Below are 25,374 nucleotides of genomic sequence, written 5' to 3' on the forward strand. Positions count from 1 at the left end.
CAAAATGTGGTATATACATACAATGGAATAATATTCGGCCTTAAAAAGGAAGGAAATTCTGACACAAACCACAACATGGATGAACCTTGAAGACACTATGCTAAGTGAAATAAGCCAGTCACAAAAAGATAAATACAGTGTGATTCCATTTCTATAAGAAACTTAGAGTGATCAAAATCATAGAGACAGAAAGTATAATGTTGGTTACCAGGGGCTGGGAAAAAGGAGGAATGGGGAGTTACTGTTGAATGGGTAAAGTGTTTCAGTTTTATGAGATGAAAAGTTATGGAGATGGACAGAGTTGATGGCTGCACAACATCATGAATGTATTTAATACCATTAAAACTTATACTTTAAAATGGTTAAGGTGGGACTCCCTAGGTGGTGCAGTGGTTAAGAATCCGCATGCCAAGGCAGGGGTTTGATCCGTGCTCCAGGAGGATCCCACATGCTGCGGAGCAACTAAGCCTGTGCACCACAACTATTAAGCCTGCACTCTAGAGCCTGTGAGCCACAACTATTGAGCCTGTGTGCTGCAACTACTGAGGCCCACGTGCCTAGAGCCTGTACTCCACAACAAGAGAAGCCATGGCAATGAGGAGCCCATGTGCCACAACTAAGAGTAGCCCCAGCTCTCCGCAAATAGAGAAAGCCTGTGTGCAGCAATGAAGACCCAATGTAGCCAACAAATACATAAATAAATAAATAAAATTTATTTTAAAAAATAAATAAATAAAATGGTTAAGGTGACAAATTTTGTTATGTATATTTTACCACATTAAAAAATAATTGAAAAAAATCTGGTAATCAACATACGTAAATCACTATCTGCAAGGCAAAATACAGGAAATCCAAATATACATTATTTGGGCTCTATTTTCCACAAATCACGAGGGTGAGTCAAAAATTACCCTCACTCTGGTTATACTAAAACTTTTGTTGGCCACACTGTCCTATCAGTGCTTTGTGTTAAAAGCTACTGCCTCCCCAGTCACTGCTGTGCAGGTATGAACATATTTATGTCAGTTCATTTGTAACTGTGGTGTGAGCAAAAACAGATGCCCCACTTGTGATCTGCACGAAAGAAGAGCAGCATGCAGTGATATGTTCTTTGTGGTCTGAGGGTGTACCTGGTGCTGTTATTTATTGAAGACTTTGTGCGCAGTATGGAGAAAGTGCTTTGTTGCAAAGAAGTGTGTATGAATGGAAGGTTGCACAAGTGTTAGCTATCAAGTAGGAGCCAGATGCCCGTCCAAGTCCACAGCTGATGACAATATTGAGTTTACACATGAAATGATTCTGTCAAATAGATGGCTAACAGTGGATTATGTGGCAAATCATTTGCAAATCAGCCATGGCTCTGCCTATGAAATAATCCACAACAGACTTAGGTTTCAAAAAGTTTGTGCTGAAGTCTAAACTTCCGATTAAATGCAGAAGACTGCTATCCAAGGGCACTATGATCTTGCATGACAATGCATGTCCACACACTTCTGCCCACACTGTCGACACTCTGCAAAAACTTCGTTTTGAGGTGTTAAAGCATCCTCCCTATAGTACTGATCTTGCTCCATCAGACCTCCACCTGTTTAGTCCCCTGAAAGCAGCCCTATGAGGATGAAGATTCACTTCTAATGGAAAAGTGAAGACAGTGGTGCATTCATGGCTCACAGCTCAGCCTAAAACATTTTTTAATGAAGGAATACGAAAGCTTGACAGATGGACAAAGTGTACTGAAAAGCAAGGAGGGTATGTCGAAAAATGATGTATTTGTCTTTTCTAAAAGTTAATTAAAACAAATCCTACAGCCAGAGTACTGATAATTTTTGACTCACTCTTGTACATGTGTAATGTTAATATTTTACAACTTGCAGCTGATTTACTCATTACATTACACATATTCATCACATTCTAACTGAGGAGTTACTTTTAGATCCAGAAATTATATCCAACATATGAATTTACCTGAAAAATTTCATACAAGTATAAAATCATTAATAGAGTATAGGATCATAACAGTTTTAAATTTAGATATTATGCATTTTTTGCTCTGTATCAAATATTACATTTTAAAAGATATTAAAGAATAAATAGCATACATATAGTATCCAAAGGCCCTCTGTGGCTAACATGTGTGTCTTGTATGTCACCTTGACAGGCCAGGACATTAAGGTGTTCCTTTTGGGCAGAAATCTCTTATAAGGTTTAACTTGATAATTTTACATTTGCAATGATCACTTTAAATTAAAGGTCCCTAAAATTAAGACAAAGAAGAATAAGAAATGTATGTTACAAGCAAGGGACAGAGGCTCAATAACTTCAGAATTCTGCTTTTCTCCTCCATTTTAGGGAAAAAAAGGAATGCAGACTACCAAAAAATGAAGGAGAGATACAGTTGAGTTAATGACTATAAAGCATTCCAGGGAATTCCCTGGTGGTCCAGTGGTTAGGATACCATGTTTTCACTGCCGAGGGCCTGGGTTCCATCCCTGGTCAGGGAATTAGGATCCCATAAGCCACGCAGAATGGCCAAAAAAATTCAAAACTAAAAAATAAAATAAAGTGAAATGAAATGAAGTAAAATAAAGCATTCCAGATAAGGAAATTAGCAATATTCACCATTATAAGAGAATCAAAGGAAGGCAAAGGTCAACATTAAACCCATAAAATCAACTGTATATTTCACTTTTCTTAAAAAAAAAAAAAGTACAGATCAAATGTTTTAAATGTCAAAACTAAATGTCTTATATAATAAAAACTTAAGCCAGTATTCAGTTTTAACTGTATTCAATTAAGCCGGTATTCAACTTTTTAAACTTAAAATTTGCAAGTAACTACTTCTCAGACCATGAAGTTCTACACCCATAAAATGCCATTTCAGATTACCTGAACCTGTTTAATTCAATGTAAGGTGCCATACTTCAAAACTGTTTTTTTTAATGTCATTATAATAAAGTTGGAAGCCTAATTACTTTTTGGTAGAAGTTTGTTACACTGAAGACATTATAAATCACATTTTTATTTTACAGGTGCTTGGGATGAAACAAAATTGATGGCAAACTCTCTATACTAAATTATATAGTGAAAAACAGTGATGTGAACCTAATAGGATGAGTAGTGGCTATCTAGCCCACATCAACAATTGTCTTCCACCTGACCCTCTATTTTATCTGATTTAGATGGTAAACTACTGAGTGGGTATTATAAGAATGTCTAAGGTATTAAAAGATGAAAGGAGCTAAAGGATAATTACTACTTGAGAGCAGAACACAGAGCTGTAGAGAAGCTCCTTTTCCTTCTCCGCCCCATCAGGGCAAAGGATATATTATATATTGTGGTGGTGTTGTATTTTTATTTTAAAGTAACTCAACATTAACAAGCAGGAAAAAGAGAAAAACATTGTTACAGCTAGTTCTTTTTAGATAGATTAACCCAACATTTTTTACTCTTTTTTCCCAACTTCTTTTTACTCATTTTTTACTTTTACTGGACAATCCACCATGAGAAAACAAATCAATACAAAAAAATTCAACTCTTTTTGTTGCATAAAATAGAGGTAGGGGGACTTCCCTGGTGGAGCAGTGGTTAAGAATCCGCCTGCCAATGCAGGGGACACGGATTTGATCCCTGCTCCAGGAAGATCCCACATGCCACAGAGCTACTAAGCCCATGTGCCACAACTATTGAGCCCATGTGCTGCAACTACTGAAGCCCGTGCCTAGAGCCTGTGCTCCACAACAAGAGAAGCCACCACAATGAGAAGCCCTTCCACCACAACAAAGAGTAGTCCCGGCTTGCCGCAACTAGAGAAAGCCTGTGTGCAGCAATGAAGACCCAACGAAGCCAATAAATAAATACATAAATTTTCAAAAAAAAAAAAAAAAATAGAGGTAGAGACATTAAACAGTCATGATATCAGGAACAAGGAGTAAGGTACCTTCCTAATAATGAAGAGGAGAGCCTGAAAGCCAGTGAATAAGAAATTAATACTCTACAGTCTTGATGGTAGCTGGGAATGATGGGATAGTTGTGTATACCTAATAGTCACCTCGGTAGTTCTCAAAGCCTGTGCTCTCCAACGTCAGCCAGGAGAGCTACTCAGCAGCACAGTTATTCCTTGTATCTTTAACTATGATGCATCCCAATAAGCAATGTTCATAACTGCCCTGGGTCATCAACCTAAATTATGTCCAATAAGTTCTACTTAAGGTATCTAAAAGATGCAAGTAAAACGTATCACACAAATTAGCGGGTGACAAATAACAGGATAGTTACATAATCTCAAAATCTTTCTCCATAACATACTTAATAATTACAAAAGAAAAAAAAAGTAGCCTCGCAGTGGAGAGATCTGGTAGACACCACCTTAATCTTATGTGCCTCTTGATATGATATACTGAGAAGAACACATTATTACTTCTGAGGTAATCTTGTCCAAAACACATAATCTCAATCTGATCATGAGAAAACAACAGACTAGCCCAAAATGAAGGATATCCTATAAAATTACTAGTCTGTACTTAACAAAAAAATGTCAAGGTCATAAAATACAAAGAAAGACTAAGGAACTGTTTCAGGTTAAAGAAAATTAGAGACATAAACTGACTGCAGCTTGTGATTTGAGGTTATTGGAGTGGCTGGGGCAGTGGGGGGCTGAAACAAAATTGATGGTAAACTCCTCTGCACTGAATTATACAGTGAAAAATAAGAGATCTGAGACTAACAGGATAAGTAATAACTATCTAGCCTATATCTACAATTTTTTCCTCCCCACCCTTTACTTTATCTCTTCTTGATGGGTAATTATTGAGTGGGTATTATGACATAAGGTTTGAATAAATGACATTATTGGAATAACTGGAAAAATTTGAAACAAGTCTGTAGATGAACTAATAACACCATATCAATGTTAATTTCCTGATTGTTTCCCCACTTCTAAAATTTACATATGGAAAATTTTATTCTTTTTTGTTGTATACGTCTATGAGTTTTGACAAAAGCATAAAGTTGTAAAACCACCACCACAATCAAGATGTAAAGCAATTTCTTCACCTCCCAAATCCCCCTTGATAGTTACAACCCCTTTCCCCAGCGATCACTGATTTTTTTGTCTCAATAATTTTGTCTTTTCTAAAATGTCATAAAATGAATCATATAGTATGTAATTTTTTGAGTCTGTCTTTTTTCACCTAACATAATACATTGGTGAGATTCACTTGTGTTCTTGCATCTATCAGCAGTTCTTTCCTTTTTACTGGCAAGTAGTATCACTGTATGGATGTACCAAAGTTTTTGTTTATACATTCAAGTTCCTGATTTTGACAATTTGTCCTGTGGTTATTTTTTTTTAATTGACATACAGTTGATTTACAATGTTTCAGGTGTATAGCAAAGCGATTCAATTATACATTTATATCTACTCTTTTGCAGGTTCTTTTCCATTACAGGTAATTACAAGATATTGAATATAGTTCCCTGTGCTATTTGTCCTTATTGTTTACCTATTTTATATATCGTAGTAGTGTTAATCCCAAATTCCAAATTTATTCCTCCCCTCCTTTTCCCCTTTGGTAACCATAAGTTTGTTTTCTATGTCTGTGAGTCTATTTCTGTTTTGTAAATAAGTTCATTTGTATCATTTGTACTGTGGTTACTTAAAAGAATGTCCTTAGTTTTAGGAAATACAGAAACATTTAGGGGTAAAAGGACATATGTCTGTAACTAGCTTTCAAAGAGCTCAGAAAAAATAAGTAAATGGATGTTCAGATATATATATATATAGTTATACACACACACATATATGTGTATAAATAAAGATGAAGCAAACATGGTGACATGTTAACATCTGGAGAATCTGTGTGAAAGTATAAGGGGATTTTTTGTACTACTCTTTCAACTTTTCTGTAAATCTGTCAAAAATTAACCAAACAAATGAAACCTAGAAGAAAATATGTTAAGAAATGGACAAACAGAAGTCAGATAAATGAAAAATAAATTGAGGGAAAAAAATCCTTCAATAAAAATAAAAATTATATTCTACCTCTTAACTCTGAGCCAACTGGAAAAACCTGACTGCTCACAACAATTCATTCACAACACTTAGATGGAACATTTCATTATAGTAAATCATTTGCAGAATGTGCTATAGTCCTGGAGTAACAACAGAGTATAAATATTAGCATTATATTAAAAAATTTCTGTAAAAGATACTATATAACTTGTTACCTTTCATATTAACTTGAATATTTATCTATTTACCCAGCATTTACTAGGTTAGAATTTTAAAGGGTAGAATAAAAGCCTCACTGACAACTTTGAACTTAACTTCAAACTGGAAGCATTAGAGTTAAAACATCTGCAGACATGCAGACATGGTAACAGAAATTTGGGTAGGAAAAAGTCAAAGTGAAAAACTGCTAAGGCTCATGCATTAGATCTCAGGGATGTACTGTGGATAAAATGTTTCCAGAAGTTACTTGGGGGTGAATAAAAAAGAAAAATGAATCACATTAAAAAAAAAAAAAGTCTCAAAATCAACATATCCAAATTTGTTTTGTTGTTGTTTTTTGTGTTTTGGTTTGGACCGCATCGCACGGCATGCGGAACTTTCCAGACCAAAGATTGAACCTTCACCCCCTGCGGTGGAAGCATGGAGTCTTAACCACTGGACCACTAGGGAAGTCCAACATATCCAAATTTAAAGCAATTTTTACTATTCTCAACCATTCTAGGCTAGCTCTTTCCTTCTCAACTTTTCTTTCTATCCCAGACAAATTCTCAATTTTTATTTACCCCCCCCCACCTTTTTTTTTTTATTTGAATGGATTGAGCCAATTTCAGGTCTTCAATTTTTCCTTGAGTCATCTATTTTAATACATCTAACCATAATTTTGCATTTTGCTCTAGTCTAGACTGCCAGCACTTCTTACCAGTGCTGTTATTGTTGAGATAGCCTTCTGGCATGCTTGCCTAAATATGTATCTGCTCCATTCCATATACTACTGTCAAAATCACTGTTCTAAAAAGAGGTTACTCCCTTGCTAAAAACCTTTTATAGCTCTCGGTCACTTACAGCATAAGTCCAAACTTCTTAGTATAGATCTGGCCAACTTACCTTTCCATCAACAATCTGGCCAACTTACCTTTCCATCAAACTCTCTTATACCATTTACATATTATTCATCATTCCCCAAAATAAGAAAAGCACTCTCTCATCCTTGTGCTTTCACGAATTCTATTTCCTCAACATGTAATAGCCTTATTTTCCAATCTCTTCATCTACTAGAATCCTGATTCAAAAGCCAACTAAAATAATACCTTCTCTGAGAAGGTATTACCCCCTCTTCCCCTGACTCCCACCTTACCTATCCCTAGTTGGAATTAATTACTCTGAATTAGCACTTTATTTCTATTTGGAAACTTATTCTTTATATCTCTCTGTTATATCCCTATATGAATAAGCTTTCCACTCCAACCTTGCACTGTAGATTTCCTCAGGGCAGGGCCAGTTTGTTTTTCATCTTCATTTTCCAGTGGCTCGGCACAAAGACTGAGAGCAAAATATGAATTTTTAGATGTTTATTAGATTGAATACTATTGCCAGATTAATCTTCCTTAATCACCACTACTGTCGTGGTGGTCTTCTTTCCTCAAAAATTTTTAGTGGCTCTTTGTTTCCATGAAGTTAAATATGAAGTCCTAGGCCTGGTTTTCAAGATGATTAAATATAAATTTCTAGGCCTTGTTTTCTAGATGTTCCAGAATTTCCTGCCACATTATATCAAGTTACTTCCCCCAACATACATTTTTCTGGGACTTCCCCGGTGGCGCAGTGGTTAAGAATACGCCTGCCAATGCAGGGAACATGGGTTTGATCCCTGGGCTGGGAAGATCCCACATGCTGTGGAGCAACTAAGCCGCAGAGCAACTAAGCCTCTGTGCCATGACTACTGAGCCTGAGCTCTACAGCCTGCAAGCCGCAACTATTGAGCCCACATGCCACAACTACTGAAACCCATATGCCTAGAGCCCATGCTCTGCAACAAGAGAAGCCACTGCACTGAGAAACCCATGCATCGCAACAAAGAGTAGCCCCGGCTCGCTGCAACTACAGAAAGCCCATGTGCAGCAAACAAAGACCCAACACAGCCAATAAATAAATTAATTTAAAAAAAACCCATACATTTTTCTGCCCTAGTTAAGCAAGTCTCTTCATAGTCTCATAAACATGTGATCTGATCTTGAAATTTTCAGGCTAGAAGGATCCTTAATGCTAGTCTAGAATTATAAACACAATTATTTAATTGATTTGAATCCTGTTTAAACTGTCTTCTTCTCTAAGAAAGCATAAAACTACTCTATCTTATTTTACTGGAAATTCCTTAACATTTTGATTTGGTCCACACAATTTGGCACTTAAGTAGAGATGTTACTCTCAACTACCCAATAAGACCGCAAGCTTATTGGGCAGTCTTTGTGGCTCCCTCTACCTCCCAACACATTACATAATATACAGATAATAAGGGCTTAATTAATAATTGAAACTCTACACCCACATCATCCAGCTAGCTTTAAAAATGGTTTTCATAGTAGAAAAACTTAAAAGTGAAAGCCCAACTACAGTCCTATCATCCCATCACTTTATTTATTTATTTGGCCATGCCACGCAGCATGTGGGATCCTGGTTCCCCAACCAGGGATCGAACCTGTGTCCCCTGCATTGAGAGCATGGAGTCCTAACCACTGGACCACCACAGAAGTCCCCATCCCATCACTTTAATACCAGTATAACTTAGAGGAGGAGTTTGCAAGCTCCTGCTCTAAATAAAGTTTCTGTAAATAATGTGTTAGTGAAACTTAGCCACCCTTGTTCATTACCTTTTGTCCGCGGCTGCTTTCACACTGCAATGGCAGAGGTGAGTAGTCAGGACAGAGATCCTATAGCCCACAAAATCTCAAATGTTAATTATCCTTTACAAATAAAGTTTGTCAATGCTTCATTAAGAAAGAAAAGTTCCTCTGTTGATAAGCAAAGCATTCCTAACTTTTCAGAGGTTTATGGCTGGAGCAATATTCTCCACGACCTAGTAAGTGGCTTATTTACTGTTTTCAGTTATCTATTCCAACACACAACTCCTGATGACATGGATAATTAAGAGTTGATTATATAATCAAATACAAAACTACACTAATTTAAACAGTGATGAAAAGTCAAGCCACTCATAATGACTTATAATAATCTTTGAGTAAGCATCTTGCTCAAGGTTGGATGGTGCAACAGAGCCTGAGCCTGTTTGAATAGACATCTGTTATAAATAAAATAACCAGCTCTAAAACTAGAAGTAACATTTTCCACCTATGCCACGTTCTTCACTGTGAGAATTCAATGGTCTCTGTAACCAGGAAAATTGTATCATTTTGGCAAAGCAAGTAAATTGTTGTGAATTAAAACTATGATTTTCAATCACTTGTTCATCATCATGTAAAATGACAACCCATGTGAGGAGAAAAATCTTGAGACCAATTTCTATAGCTAGTTACAAACATCATATCATAGGCTTGACCTGTAAATTAGTAACTGGATTAATATTTTTTCCATTACCTTATTACATGATTTGGAGCTGATTATAGCCTCCAAATATATATGATTTACAATTTTCAAAAACAGGAACAATTATTCTTCTACAAGGTTAAAAGATGATTTAGCTACATAAATAAAAATCATTCAAACTTTTCAATGAAAGGTGACAAAACATTGTGGGGGAGCTGTGGGGGGTGTTTAAACAAATTTTAATTAATTCTTCTAGGATACAATGGAGAAAATTTAGGTCATTTAAGTTCAGAAGCTGATTGAAGAATCCTACTCAAGGACCAGTTTTAGGGAGGGCCTCAAGTATCCTCAAAAGATAATACTCTCTGGCATGTTTTCATGCACATTGCTGCTCCAGCATGTTCATCATTTGACATATTCTATTAAACCACAGCCATATCAAAGCCTCCCTATACTGCTCAACTTCAACAAGATCCACTAGTTAAAGCTTTCAAGAAGTGGTATTTTTTAGTAATAACACCAATCCAAGCATAGTGCTAGGAACCGGATAGAATGGAAAGCACTCTCTGGGACAACCAAACACAGAACTTCCATTAGTACTGCCTCACTCCCTATGACAAAAGTCCAAAAAACACCAAGTAGGTTTTTCCCTCTGCTACAGTGTCCAACACTAATTATAAAACACAGATGCAGCCTTTCTCAGAATGCAAAGGCATTGTGTATATTTGCAAAGAACGGCTATTTTTTATGCTTCCAAATTCTTAATCCTGTTTGGAGCTGTCAGTGGGGGTTAATGGAAGCCTTGGATAGGAGAATTCCAATCTGGTTGGCAGATGGATAGGTTGGTTATAGCTGCATAACTATGTCTTGCCTGCAGGCACAATTCAAAACACTGTTAAAGCAATATAAAGTCTCTGTCAAGCTGAACCATTTGGATCAGTGGCAAGGAGAAATAATAATAAAAAAGAAGTTCATTTCTGGGCCTTGTGCATTTATGCTAGTATGCAGAAACTGATTAATTGTCATAGTGTGCTGGTCTTCTATACCTCAGATTTCTACTTCTGGAGTAGATTTTGCATGCTAATATAATCATTCTCCCTCTTGAGACATTAGCAAATAATCAAATGAAAAACAGGATCATAATTTACTGAGATTCAAGCAATTCTCTATGCAAATTTGACTTGTTATTGCTGCTGCCTCGTTAATCTGAATGCCTTTGACAAACTCCTTTGATTTATGAACTCGTGACAACTCCAATGTGTATATATTTTGCTAGATTGACATTATCATTAAGAGTGGGTGGACTGAGCTCACATGAATGGCTGATTTTATTCGCTGGTGTCTGCTGCTCAACAGCTGAGCATCTCCTCCTCACAAAGCCCCTGAGCGTCAGGCTCTTCCCATCTTCCCATCCATTCATCATCTCGATGTTAATTGGCCCAGGCTTTAAGCAAATTTTCAACACGATTTAAAGGCACGATGACACTGATTACTGACCCTCTGCCATACGGTGCCTATTGATTAACCTGACAGAGATGATGAGCTTGAGGGAAACTAGGTGTGTGGGGACCTCAAGGGGAAAAATATATTGTCTATGCAGGCAAACACTTGTCATTACCTCACAAGCCAGAATTTGCACAGCAGACATTCTTAAAACACACTACTGCTTTAACACCTACAGCTAACGCAAAAAGTGCTTTCTGTATTCAGATGTTACAGATATGTCATTTCAAAGCGCATGACACATTCAGTATTTAGAAGAACTCCCCAGATAGATGGCTGCCTTTGAACCAATTATGCTTGTGCTGGCTGATGTATGTATTTTAGGTTAAATGCAAAGAAAGTGCTGGGTGGCCTGGCAATGTTGTATCATATCAGAAAAGAATTAGAATAGGAAAACAAACTAGGTTCTGGAAAATAGAGGAAGGAAGAAAGGAAGTAGTAAAATTGTCTGCTGCCATTCCACCACTACTACAATAAGCTACCATTCTGTCACTATTACAATAAGGTACTCTAAAAAAGGAAGAAAACCACCATCTGATTTTACAAATTTTGTTTTCTATTCTTTAAATACTGCTACCTGATTCCAACTGTCAAACTATTTCTAGCATAGAAATTACCAATAACTGAATATTTTAAAATAAAACTAAGTAATATTTAAGTCTAACAAACATACCCCTTAAATTCTTGCTTGCCCATTTCCAACAACTGCTGCACAAACTGCTGTACTTAGGGAAATTGTGCAGGACATCTTAAGTTGAGCTTCATGAGAAAACTAAATGCTTCATCATTTGAGAAAAAATAGTAAAGTTCATAATGAATAGTTACTGAGCACACATGTTAATAACAAATAAAAATCTGTTTTAAGATGTGCAAATTTACAAAAGCAAAGTCATGCAGCACACTATCGAGGATCAGACAAAAACCATCGTTAGATAGGGAAGGTTCTTATTTAAAACAAAGGTAACAAAATATGTTCCCTCTGGCCACACACATCACCTTGTTTACTTACGAGTCCTGGGGGGACAGCCAATATATAATTTTAAACACGGAGATTCTGGAGCAGCTCTAACAGTTATTTCAAAGCTAAAATAATAGAAAACTGAACAACAGCCCGGCTGTAGTCCTATTACAGTGACATGGGCTGTTAATGTAAGAGATCAAATGTTTTTCAAGTCAAACAGCATTGGTGCCTGTTATACTGGAACATGCAGCTTACTCCCTAAAAGCCTGCCTCCTGCTCTTTTAAGATAAACAAGCTCAACTAAGCACTGAGATATTCTGATAAGAAGATGGAAGAGACGAGCTGCACCAGGGAGTGACAAGGCAAGGACATGAAGGAGCAGAGCTGCTTTTGTTAACTTTCAAGTTATAGAATGTATCATAATACAGCATTTTAATATTTCACTATTAAAAGTATAGCTAGTTCAAGAAGGGAGATTTCTATCAATAAATATGAGGAACAGGAAAAAAAACTAAAATAGTTCTCTTTTGTGAATAGGAGAGATATTACACAGCTGTCTGAACACATTCAGCTTTGTGACTTCTTAACCAAAGGTTTGAACATTAACTTAGCAATGACTATGAGTACTATATAAAAGTTTGTAATTATGTTAATATGCTCCACATCAGAAGTAATAGTCCATTTAAACTCTAAAGTTTTCTCTTTTTTTCACTCTAAAGGCTTGATTTAAAAACAAACAGAAAAACTTCATACCTTGCCCTTTCAAGTAGTTTTTTTTTTTCACATTTTATTCGCTTAACAACCCAATGCAGTCACCAAACCTCATCTATTTAAAACAATGGGGCTTAATATTTTAAAAATCTTAGAAGGTTTGCAAAGGGAGCATATATATACTTCTGCAGGTTGTTTGTTTTTTCTCGACAGAACCAAGAAGACTATCATCCGTTCAGAATAAAATGAATTTCATGCATATGCTTTCATTGTTTAAAATACAATAAAAATGTACAAGTAACTAAACAAGCACAGTAAAATGAATAAAGATTAACCAGGGGGATTTAGGATAGAAAGACATACATAATTAAAAAAAAAACAATCTCACCTATTATGGTGAGCGAAGGTATAAATAGTTTAATTTACTTCTCTTACCTTTAAATCCACCTGAATCTAAAAGAAATTTCGGGGGCTTCCCTGGTGGTACAGTGGTTAAGAATCTGCCTGCCAGTGCAGGGGACACAGCTTCAAGCCCTGGTCCGGGAAGATCCCACATGCCACAGAGCAACTAGGCCTGTGTGCCACAACTACTGAGCCTGCGTTCTAGAGCCCGAGAGCCACAACTACTGAGCCCACGTGCTGCAGCTACTGAAGCTTACATGCCTACATCCTGTGCTCCGAAACAAGAGAAGCCACCGCAATGAGAAGCCTGTGCGCCACAAAGAGTAGACCCCCCTCGCTGCAAATAGAGAAAGCGTGCAAGCAGCAACAAAGACCCAATGCAGCCAAAAAATATTAATTAATTAAAAATTTAAAAATAAAAGAAAATTTTTTCCTTTTCAAGATAGAACCTTCATGCTTATATGTTTAGAACAGACCCTTTCATGCCACAATTTTCTTTGCTGCCATATTTACACAATATTTCATCCAGTGAACCTATGTATATAGTTTTGTGTGAATTAAGAGACAAACATTTGCTTCTACTAATAAGGACATCTGGTTATTTTTGTAACTCAAAGACATCTGCATTCTGTAGATCTTTTTGATTTCTCAAAATGGGGTTGAGAACTACAGAATCCTTAGGATGCGTGCCAAAATCCGTTCTCTCTGCAGAATAGTTATTTCTGTCATTCCTGTTCCTGATTTTTTCCTGCTAAATGACTTTTACCACCTTGGATAACTTCCCTGCCTTGGTGTTCCCATTTTATTACAATTCAACTATATTGTAGAAGAAATTTAGGATTCCTTTAAAATTGATAAACTGTAATATCCCCAAATGCCAATCCACTTTGGAATGAAAATAAAATCATCCCAATAAGTAAATTTATGGAAATCAGATTGGGCTCAGTTAAGATTTGTGTTTAGGTGTCTATTTCTACTGTGCACTATCCCTTATTTAATTACTCTTTTTTCCTTATTATTATTAAGAAATTATTATTCTGTGGGCTTATTATCCTATGGACTTTTCCACGAATTATACAAAGTCTATTATACAAAATTTTCTGGTCTTTAAAATTACAAATACAATCTCCACTCATTGACTTATATAGATTTTTGGTTTCCGAGGGTGAATAACATGGTCCAACACAGGTGTTGAAAGGTATGCCTTAAGAATAGCAACTTACTGGTATGAAATCAAACATCATACTTTGCTTTATAGCCCTTGCTTTCCTCTTAAAGTGCCAACTAGGTAAACTATACTCCTTATTCAGGATACCTGAGTTTAAGCTCTAACTTTTGCTTTTACTGTATTTAAATTCTGTTTTCTCATTTTCTGCTCATCTCCACTACAGAAATTTTTAAATATATATATACATATATTTATATATAATGAGGGAAAATATGTTTTTAAACAGAAAACAACTAATGTAATTCACACTGACTACATTCTCACAGGTCTCTAAGTAGCCAGACACCAAGGAAGTGTTGGCCTAAAGGATTTAAAATTTAAGTAAGAAGGCTTCTATTTCTGAAGGGTCAAAGGTTATAAACATCATTTCATGTCTTTAATTTTTCATTTGTTAATATTACCAAACAACAAAATAAAAAGAAAACAGATCAACTTTGAGTTCTACCAGGAGTGGTCTGATAAATTTATTTGGGAGGATGGCTAATTTTACTACCCCAGGGACAAACAACCTTGTAGAGTTGTTGTTAACAATGCTCTTTGATGTGTAAGTAACAAATTTAAAAAGATTTTTCTTTTTCTTCAATAGAAGATTATTTTTCCTATAACAATGCAAATGGTCTCTACTTAAAGGATATGTTTGTATGTTATTCTAACAAAAGTATTTCTCTTAAGCCTATGGTTTTAAATTACCTAGAGAATGGTAATCTTCCATTTTACTAAGTATATAGAATTTTGTTTGTACATTTCCAGCAAATCCCATAAATAGTTTGATTGTGGTGTCATTACTTTCCACACCATAACTGTTCTTAATCTAAAGAATCACAAGAAATCTACATTATTTTCTTTTCTCATAATTACTTGATAAGTCATTACAATTATAAAAAGCAAAAGTTTCACTGTCATTTAGCAGTACAGAATTTTTTTTAAAAATATTAATGACCCTTTATTGATTAAAGAAAAAAAAGTCAGAAACATTAATCTAAATGCTTGAGAATTATATTGCCTTGGAGCAGCATCTCAATTTTAAAGTGGCTTTTTTTAAAAAAAAGATAATCATTTGGGCTTCCTAGGTTGTGCAGTGGTTGAGAATCCACCCGCCAATGCAGGGGACACGGGTTCGATCCCTGCTCCAGGAAGATCCCACATGCCACAGAGCAACTAAGCCCATGCGCCACAACTATTGAGCCTGAGCTTTAGAGCCCGTGAGCCACAACTACTGAGCCTGAGCTTTAGAGCCCGTGAGCCACAACTACTGAGCCCATGCACAGCAACTACTGAAGCCCACACGCCTAGAGCCCGTGTTCTGCAACAAGAGAAGCCACGGCAATGAGGAGCCGTGCACCACAACGAAGAGTAGCCCCCACTCACCGCAACTAAAAAGAAAGTCCGCGCACAGCAAAAAAGACCCAACACAGCCAATTTAATTAATTAATTTTTAAAAAAAGATAATCATTTAAGCATAATTTTTTTTAACTGAAGTGTAGTTGATTTACAATGTTGTGTTAGTTTCACATGCACAGCAAAGTTATTCAGATATGGCTACCTATATATTCTTTTTCAGATTATTTTCCATTATAGGTTATTACAAGATATTAGAGTAGATCCTTGTTTATTGTATATATACACATTTTATTTTCTATATAGTAGTGTGTACCTGTTAATCCCAAACTCCTAATTTATCACCCCCCTTTCCCCTTTGGTAACCATAAGTTTGCTTTCTATGTCTGTGAGTCTACTTCTGTTTTGGAAATAAGTTCATCTGCATCTTTTTTTAAAATTTATTTAATTTATTTATTTATTGGCTGCATTGGGTCTTTGTTGCTGCACTCAGGCTTTCTCTAGTTGTGGTGAGCAGGGGCTACTCTTCATTGCAGTGCGTGGGCTTCTCATTGCAGTGGCTTCTCCTGTTGTGGAGCACAAACTCTAGACATGTGGGCTTCAGCCTAGTTGTGGTACGCAGGCTCAGTAGCTGTGGTGCACAGGCTCTAGAACGCAGGCTCAGCGGTTGTAGCACACAGGCTTAGTTGCTCTGCGGCATGTGGGATTTTCCTGGACCAGGGATCGAACCTGCGTCCCCTGCACTGGCAGGCAGATTCTTAACCACTGCGCCACCAGGGAAGTCGCTGCATCTTTTTTTTTTTTAGATTTCACATGTAAGCATGATTATTTAATTGAATAAATAATGATTCACCAATTCAGATTGGGATAATTTAATTTAATCAATGATCTCTTATAATCTGTTATTAGTATCATCAATGGTATTTTGTTGAGTTATGAAATGAAAAAAATCACTAACTTCAGAGTTTGATAATGAATGATGTGACAGATATCAAACGTTGGCTTTAATACTGCAGTACTCGTTCTTTGAAGTACAGAACCTGCGAATACCATAATAGCCAACTTTGGTATTAAAGTTTGTTTGCCACAGTTTCCTCTTGTGGAAACCAATGTACCTTATGCTCTTGCAGACAAGGAAGGAAGGAATGGTAGACTTCAACTATCACTGACTGCAGTACAAAGGATATTCCGAGTAGCGGCTGGTAAAGAAAGCACAGCCATTTCTAAATGCCAGTAGCTCCCAGCATCTCCTTTCCTTTTGAGTAGAATAAAGTCTGTAAGCACTGACTGGTGGGTCATTCGACCCACAGGGGCCTGGAAAGGTTTCAAGAATAACAGAGGTCATGTAATTGCCAAAAGTGCATTAGCCACTCAATCATAATGGATAATTAAATGACCTACATGATTCCTGAAATAGCTGCTCTATATTTGGTCTATTACTTGCGTCCCTCAAGATAAGCTACTCATATGGTCTGCCTTGACCTGCAAAAGTCCAACCTGTGCCTGAAAACTAGCTGAATGCTTCTGTTGTTCTGCAAAACCCCTCCCCACCTCCAAGTAGTCATGCCCCAGACTATGCTTTCAAGAGGACACACACACACAAATCAATCTTGTATCCTTCTCCCTATTGTGCTCTATGGAATACAAATGACTAAACCAAAGAAAAAAAATTAGTAAATTCCAAGCTTAGATCTTTGGGGGACAGAAAGAAGAAGAAACATACAAACTACAAAGAAGGAAAGTCATGATAAAATTTTTTTAAAGTTTTGCTCAATATGCCTCCAAAGAATTTTACATTGATTACAAAGCTAGTCAGGAATTTTTTGTGGGTAGCAAGTCATTAAAACTCCAATTGCCTGAACTGCAATTTTGATATGTGGGCTATCAGAATCTTTCCTGGCCTAGATTTTAGTCCATACAGAAAGCAAACTGCTTCTTAACAAAATAAAATATACATGGAACCAACTGTTTTATAATAGCGGTAGCAAAGGGAACAAGAATCTATATGCTTCACACTTTCATCTCTTTAAACAGTTCAACAATCTGACTATACTATTTGATCAGAAATACAACCAAGTAGAAGCCAGCTGCATGAAATGGCAAAAATGTACTGGAGAATATGCTTCTTCAGGAGAAAAAAGTCTGCCTGTGGCCCTAGAGGAAGCTGCACATCAAGCAAACACTGCAGAAAGAGGCAAGAGACAAGTAACCAAAGACAACTCCACAATAACGGCAAGGGACAAGGGATATGAGGGACAAAAGAACTCACATTTAGAATACCTTGGAGGCTACTAGGATTTTTCCCTTTCCACGGGAAATTATGTAGCTTGAGGCTACTGACTACTCTGGTCTCTTACTAGTGCATGAATGGCTTATTAAACCTAGAACATATCTGTTTTAGTTAACTTCTGGGCAGGGGGGGTTAGAGGGGGAGAAGAGAACAAAATGTACTTAAATGCTGAATTTTTTCTCCAGGCTGAATGCCTTTCATCCAATAAGACATTCAAAGCAGTGACCCAGCAAATGGATTGAAAAAGCAATCTTCCGTCCCAATGCCACATTATCATTCCTATTCAGTATTCTCCATGAGATATCTCAATCAGCTGTGTGTAAGTGACAACGCAGCCCATTGCTGGGTTAATTAAACATTTGACTTTAACACCCTCCCCGTCATTAAGCAAATAAAAACAGATAATTCAAACTGCACTTCATCCTCAGGGTACACAACACACGTCAAAATTAAGAGAGTCCAAGGCCTCTGGGGAATTCTGCTGGGGCTATAATCAGTTTAAATCTTATCTGGTTTATCAATTATTCTATTGATTAAACCAAAGCGGTTATGCACAACTCCTCTGCCACATGGGATTGATGTCAGCAGAGCAAGAAAATAACTCCAGGAGGTTCCAAACTGATTTAGAAAGAGACCAACAGACAGACCAATAATAGTCGATTATTACATACCAGTGATCCATATACTGAAGAGTTGATTCTTAGTTTCAGGAGGGTGAAGTGAACTGTTTCCAATCACCATATCCCCCTGCTACACCTTACCACTGGCTTGAGTAAATTTATGTCTTGGAAGATCAACACATTTTCTACTGATTTAAACAGAAGCTAGCATGCTCAGCGGTTGAAATATTTTATAGATACAGACGCTAAACTGTAACAGAGAAAATCTCCAACAAGGAAAACTAAACTTTTTTCTAATCTTCTTACCTGTCCGCATATGACCAGGAACATGCACGGATGAAAGGGCACATACTTGCGAACTGATTCTCCTAAAAATATGTAATCGCCCAGCTATTACAGTATCCTAAAACACCAAATTCTTGAAAAAGAGAATCTAAGAAATCAGAGACTTTACCATAGATTCAGAGTCGTGACTCCTTTTATTAATTTCAAGGGCAAACATCTTCAAAACCATTAATAACAATGAAAATACAGAGCTGTATCTTCAAACAAAATGTTGATATCCAAGACCTAAGATATGGAATTCCTATTGAATTTTTTAAAACACAATTTTGATACTCTCCTGCTCAATCCATGTGTAATATCCTTCAAATGTCCAGAATCCTTATCACCTCAAGGCCATGCCCTCCTATACATGAGAAAAGCACTAATAAAGCCTACCCAAAAAAAGGCGGGGGGGGGGGGGGTTAAAACTACTCCACACCTTATATTCATGCATTCATAGCTGTGCTCTTCAGAAACAACTGTTCACTGCTATGTTGGCACCACATGTGCAACCAACCATAATTTAACTTATCTCCTTCAGATTTTTTGTTTTCAGGCAGACTAAGTAAGAAACCTGCATTAGCATGCTGCATTCTACACTCACCACTAGAAATACTGAGGGTGCTATTTGTAATTGTATTCTTTTTAAGAGGTTTGTTCTCTGCAGCTGTTTTCTGCTTGCAGTGTATTTTGTGTAATCAGCACATCATCATAAATACATTGGCTGTTCCCCTGAGGGTAGCTGTCAGTGTTTAATTTACAGAACAACCTGGCCAATGTGAATTTTAACACTACAGCACTATGGCAAGGAGTTACCACACTCTGTGAAAAACAGGTTTCTATGAATTTTTATATCAAGAGCTGGTCCCAGGACAATTTAAGTTCCAGAAACAGACTGTTAAAGGAAGCACTTTATACCTTGTATGCTTTCCCATAAGCACTTTCCCACTTATAGCCTTAGGAGAAGCCCTGAAGTAACTACCAAACCACAAGTGGGCACTACAAATTCTGGAGACAACAGGATTGAAAATCTATGATCTACCAGCAGGAGGCACTGAAATAAATGTTGCCCGTCTCTTTTTTAAAGCTACATGTAAAGCTATCAAAAACATCACTGCTCCCTTAGAAGGTGTGTAAAGGCAGAAGTGAAAACCATTTAAGATGACTCTTCTTGCTGAGATGAGCTATGAAAATTTCATATTTCATATGAGATATGAAAATAGGTATACTGCTTCCTTAGGGCTGCTACTAAGCCAGACCTCTAGCTCAACAAATGGGAAAAATACATGAAACTAATGATTATTCACAGCTGTAGTCCCCCCAAATTATATGCATAATACCTGCTACATAAGTTCTTAATAAATATCTAATAAATAACTATAAGCTCCTTGAGGACAGGGTCTGAATCTTAATTTATGCCCAGTACTTTGCACGGTACCTGGCACACAGAAGGTACTCTATATATGCATTAAATTGAGTTGTGGCTAGTTATGAATGGCAATGTTATTTGTAAAGCTTTAGATCTACAGCTATCAAAATACATTTTCTAAATCAGTAAAATGCCCTTAAAAGCGGATATAAAGAGTGCATATCATATATTTTAGTCATTTTAATCAATGCTATTTGTAAAGACTAGAAACCTAAGTAGCTCAATCTTACAATAAAAACCAAACTAGCCTATAAAATATTAGAATATTAAAATTAACTTTTTATTTTAATAATGAAGACCATATATATGAGATTGAAACTTTTATATAAGAAAGGTATCCAACAGCACTTTTCTATTGTTGAAGTGGTATTACAGTTACACATACACACTCTATAAATCAAGTGATTATACATGTGTATTTTTCTGTTAATGGCTATTTTTAATAAATTAGAATGCTCAGAGTTACACTGAATCAAAATATAGTTCATGCTTGCTGAGTTGTTCTCGGTGTATTTGCTTTTAAAGTTGTACAGAATTATATTTTCATGATGTTTTACAAAAATCATTAAATTGTGATTAATGGGTTCTTTTTATCTCTTTATTTCACTTCAGAGAATTTCAAACTTGCCCAAATCTGTGATAAAGTTAATTTAAACAATTAACTAGAGCAGCAGAAATCTGCAGAACTTTTGCTCTGTGACTGCCATAATTAAAATAGTTCCTATATAATCTTTAAATTTTATGTAAGCATAATTATGTTTAGTAAAAATTGATAACACCCTTAAATTGACTGACCTCAGTATTGTACTATTTAAGAATACAAGCCCTATATCATTACTTCCTGTTATGCTAAGGTAATTTTTTATATTATGTCATATGAAAAGCAAAATGAAAAAGAACATGACCCACTGACTCAGTACATTTGGATTTGTTTTCACCAATTATATTGATATTAGAAGTTAGATGTTTTTAATTCAGTTTAGTATTTGAGACTTCATACTTCGTAAAAAACTTTATGCCTAATAAAACATATCTTAATTCTTAATAGGTAAATTAATCACATTCTCTCTTCTTAGATATAGAACTACAAAAATACATCCTGGGAACTTCTGAACTAAACTGGATGGGGTTAGACTAAGGTCACGCTAGATCAGATGGCTACATTCTGTCTTCCCTAGAGACCAGGCAGTAGTTCCATGTGCTGCCATTAGATAGCAGCACAGTACACACCATCATTCATATCTCCCATAGTCTCTCCCGTTAAGGCTGGAATTATCTCAGTTACACACACACACAAACACACACACACACACACACACACACACACACAGATTCTAATTCAATTAGTGCAGTCGGCAACTCCAGAAAACAGTAATTCAATTAGAGCATTGTGGAGCTCTACAATACCTCTAAGCAGATGTTCACCATCTTCAGGAACCAGAGCTAGGTTTAAAATACCTGTACCACTCAGATACGCCACTACATTATGTCATTTGTCAAAGTACCTACATACGCTTTTCTGACTTCAAAGAAAAGGTGAGGAAAGACACTCAGGCTAAGTTCCCAGAGATTTTTCCATCATCTACACCAAAGAAGTATAGTCAATTCTAGGCTGCAGTAATTAAATTACATAAGCCAAAATATGTTCAAAACAAGATGTATCACTGTATACTACACTATTAACACACTTCTGCAGCACTGTCTCTGGTTATTCATGCCACACTGCAACGAGGACACTATCAAGGTGGAATGCATTCATAAGGAGGGACAATCAGAATGATTAACACCCTCCATCAAAATACGGGGTTATGAAAACAGCAGGAATCATTATTAGCAATTTCCAAAGAAATACTAACAGAACCAGGAACATTCACTCTGGGAACAGCAAATATAAGCAACGTGATAGCTATCCTCAAACATATAAATACATGAAAAAGAAATTAATTACTTTATATTACCACAAAAGGCAGAATTAGAATCAGTAGGTGAACAAGAAGTTTGACTTGAGAGAAAATTTTGTAACAGAACCAACAGTGAAGAAGAAAGCAAGATGCCTCAAGAAGCTCAGCTTGCCAATAATGGTCAAGCAGAGATTAGATGCCCCTGACCAAAAACACTTCATAAAGGATTCCTGTATATGACTAGATGGGCCTTCTGACGTCATTTCCAACACTGAAATTCTATGGTTCTATGAACATAACTGATTTTTGCTTATAAGGCAAGCCTGGACTTTAATAAAGCTAATCATTATTATGGAGGAGTGGCTGTATAAAAGCCCATGGGCTACGAGGCATTTTCATAGTGATTGCTGCATAATAATACACCAAGGGAAGAAGAAAATTTGTACAGTTTCTCTGTGTCAAGATTTAGGAGGTCCCATAAATGTAGATATTTCTAGTCTTATTTCTTAGATAAACACTTGCACTACTCCTGTTCTTCCAAGATTGAAAAGAATAGTTTGTTTTTACTTATTCTCTGGAAATCACCCAATGAGAAATCAATTTTTAGAAGAATGACTTTTGAAAACTCCCCCACTGAGTCAAGACAATGGGTTCTCATATCTTAAATGCAAATCTACATCAATAGTTATGCTTTAAAAATACAGAGCAATACTTAAAACAACAGTAAGTAATTCTCAATATCCCTCCCTTTTGTCTTGTTTTCTCTGCACTGTACTTTGCAGCAAGTGAAGACATAATTCTGGGTACAAGGGAGCAGGACGTTATTTCACAAATACTATCTCTTTTCTTTCCCACATGACCTCAAAGCACAGAATTAAGAAACGTCAGGAATGATGACCACCATTTTTCCAGTGCATTTCACTACGTATTCATGATAGAGAATAGCTCCTGCCTTTCACATTTGCAGAGGGAGAGGACTAAGCTAAACAGCTGTCCTTTAAAAGCATCAGTAAGAGTTAATTCAAGTACTTTCAACACAAACTCCTACTTTTTCTACTCCAGAAGAATTCCAAAAGGTCATTCTCACTTAAAACTTTACTTGTAAGGTCTATGCCCCCCAAATAAATTAAGACAAAAGCACATATTTGTCAATAGAGCTGTTTTCTTAGAATGAAAAAAATTTTTTTCTATGTTTTATATTTTAAGACATAAGCCTTAAGATATATTGCAACTTAAAACAAATAGCAATAGAAAACTCATTCTGTTACTAGAAAATATTTTCCAAGAAATCTAGTTTGGCTTTTTCAACAAGAATTTTCTATTCATGTGCCATTAAGCTGTACTAACAGAAACATAATGGTTCTTCCATATTATCTATTCATCAACCTTCTAACTATAAATATGAATTCTGCACTTAAAAAAAGGTACTTTTTTTCTTGCCAAAAGTTTAAGGCTTTCAATAATGAACCACTTGCCAAAACCCTGGATAATTAGAGGAATAAATAACATAGCTGTGTTAATTTTTATTTGACAGGCAATACTGCCATATAGTAGGCTGTCAGTTTAACAAACTACATCAACTCCATTTCCTATCTTTATCCACTACCGCCTTTCCAACTTCCTGCCTCTACAAAAACAGAAGCAGGACCTAAGTGGATTCCTCCTGGGAATAGAATGTGTTCCATAAACCCCAATATTAGTTTACTAACCCAACTGCAGCCTCCTTTTGCCTACGCCTCACAGCCTGCATTTATGTTCCAGTGTTATGTTTATTTGTTGGCTCCATCTGCACCACTTCTCTTTAACATTGTCCCTTTTCATGCATCTAAGGCAACTACTTCCAACCCTATCAATGAAAGCAGACAAATGGGGGATAAAGGAATGAACTGCAAACACCTCAAACAAGAAAGGTTGCTTAAAAAACCAAGTGTCACATTCTGACAGTTCAATATTTCATACCCAATACAAGGAATGTGCAACGACACTGCAACTTTAAATCTTTTCCTCCTATGTCAGTCTCTCTTTCTCTCATTGTAATGCCAAAGGGAACAGCAATCAGAGTGGAGATGTTCAACGTGATAGAGGTCAGGACACCATCGGATCAACGTACCAGAAACACGACCTTGTTTATTTTTTTTCCACAGTATTATTGTTTACAGGGTGCTTTGCTCGTGTACCTTGTGGTTCTTAGCTAAAAGATGAAATTACAGCCCAGGATGAAGCGCTCAGGCACACATCCAATTTGTGTTTCCATCTCAGAAAACAAAAAGCTTCTAAGGCCCTCAGGCTGCCATTCAAACTTGGAGGCTGACATTTTTAACAGCATGAACCAGAGACTGGCAGAGAGAATGATCTAATGCATTTCTAACTTGTCAATCAAAGATCTCACCTCTGCTGTCTTGTAAACAGTTGGGGGCCATCTAACTACATTCATAAACCTAGGGAGAGCTTACTGCCAGCTGGGGTGCTGGAGCCACATGCTCTGGCTTCTATTCACTAAAATCATGATTCAGTTTTATAATCTCACTGTAAATAGTCCACAGGCACATTTCCAAGACTACTGGAATAGAACCAGAGTAGGGAATACAAAAGAGATTTTTGGTCAAATACTGTGTTATTTTCAAGCTGTTGGAATCCTGTATCCAGTTTATCCTCATTTTACCAATTCTCCCCAACGGACTGCACTATGCTGCAACCGAAATGCTTAAAAAAAATTAATGATCTGACAATGTAAAAATCTAGGGGAAATATACTAATATTATACTAGAAATTTCCCTTATGTTTTATTACCAGTAAAGAAATAGGCACTCCCCAAAATATGGCTCATGCAAAGGATAGAAACTGGAATGAACAATATCAACTATATTTAGTAAAACTAATCATGTGCTTTCTTTCAAATATAAAACATGTTCATATACAAAACCTTTGTATAAACTAGTTTTAAATACTACAATATACATTTGTGTGTGCGAAACGCGAAAAGATAAAATGAGTACTTATCCCTCTACACCTTCCCCTCTGTTTATGATCTCTAAAACACACACACACACACACACACACACACACACACAAATTAGACTAAATCAGGCTAAGACGTGAACTTTTTGCTAAAGGGTC

The 25,374-nt window shown here is 36.4% G+C and overlaps 1 protein-coding gene across 16 annotated transcripts in view; it reads right to left on the minus strand.

The window, feature by feature from the left end:
• BTRC (beta-transducin repeat containing E3 ubiquitin protein ligase) overlaps positions 1-25,374 on the minus strand; it is a 176,015-nt gene that overhangs the window by 80,390 nt on the left and 70,251 nt on the right. The window contains exon 2 of one of the 16 annotated variants that reach the window (XM_057734607.1): positions 8,878-8,901. The exons of the other annotated variants lie outside the window; for them this stretch is intronic. The gene's annotated coding sequence lies outside the window, so the exon portion shown is untranslated. The remainder of the gene's footprint in view (positions 1-8,877; positions 8,902-25,374) is intronic. 16 annotated transcript variants of the gene reach the window in all.

This window comes from Hippopotamus amphibius, chromosome 5, assembly GCF_030028045.1.
Source record: "Hippopotamus amphibius kiboko isolate mHipAmp2 chromosome 5, mHipAmp2.hap2, whole genome shotgun sequence".
In the NCBI taxonomy this organism is placed as follows: Eukaryota; Metazoa; Chordata; class Mammalia; order Artiodactyla; family Hippopotamidae; genus Hippopotamus; species Hippopotamus amphibius.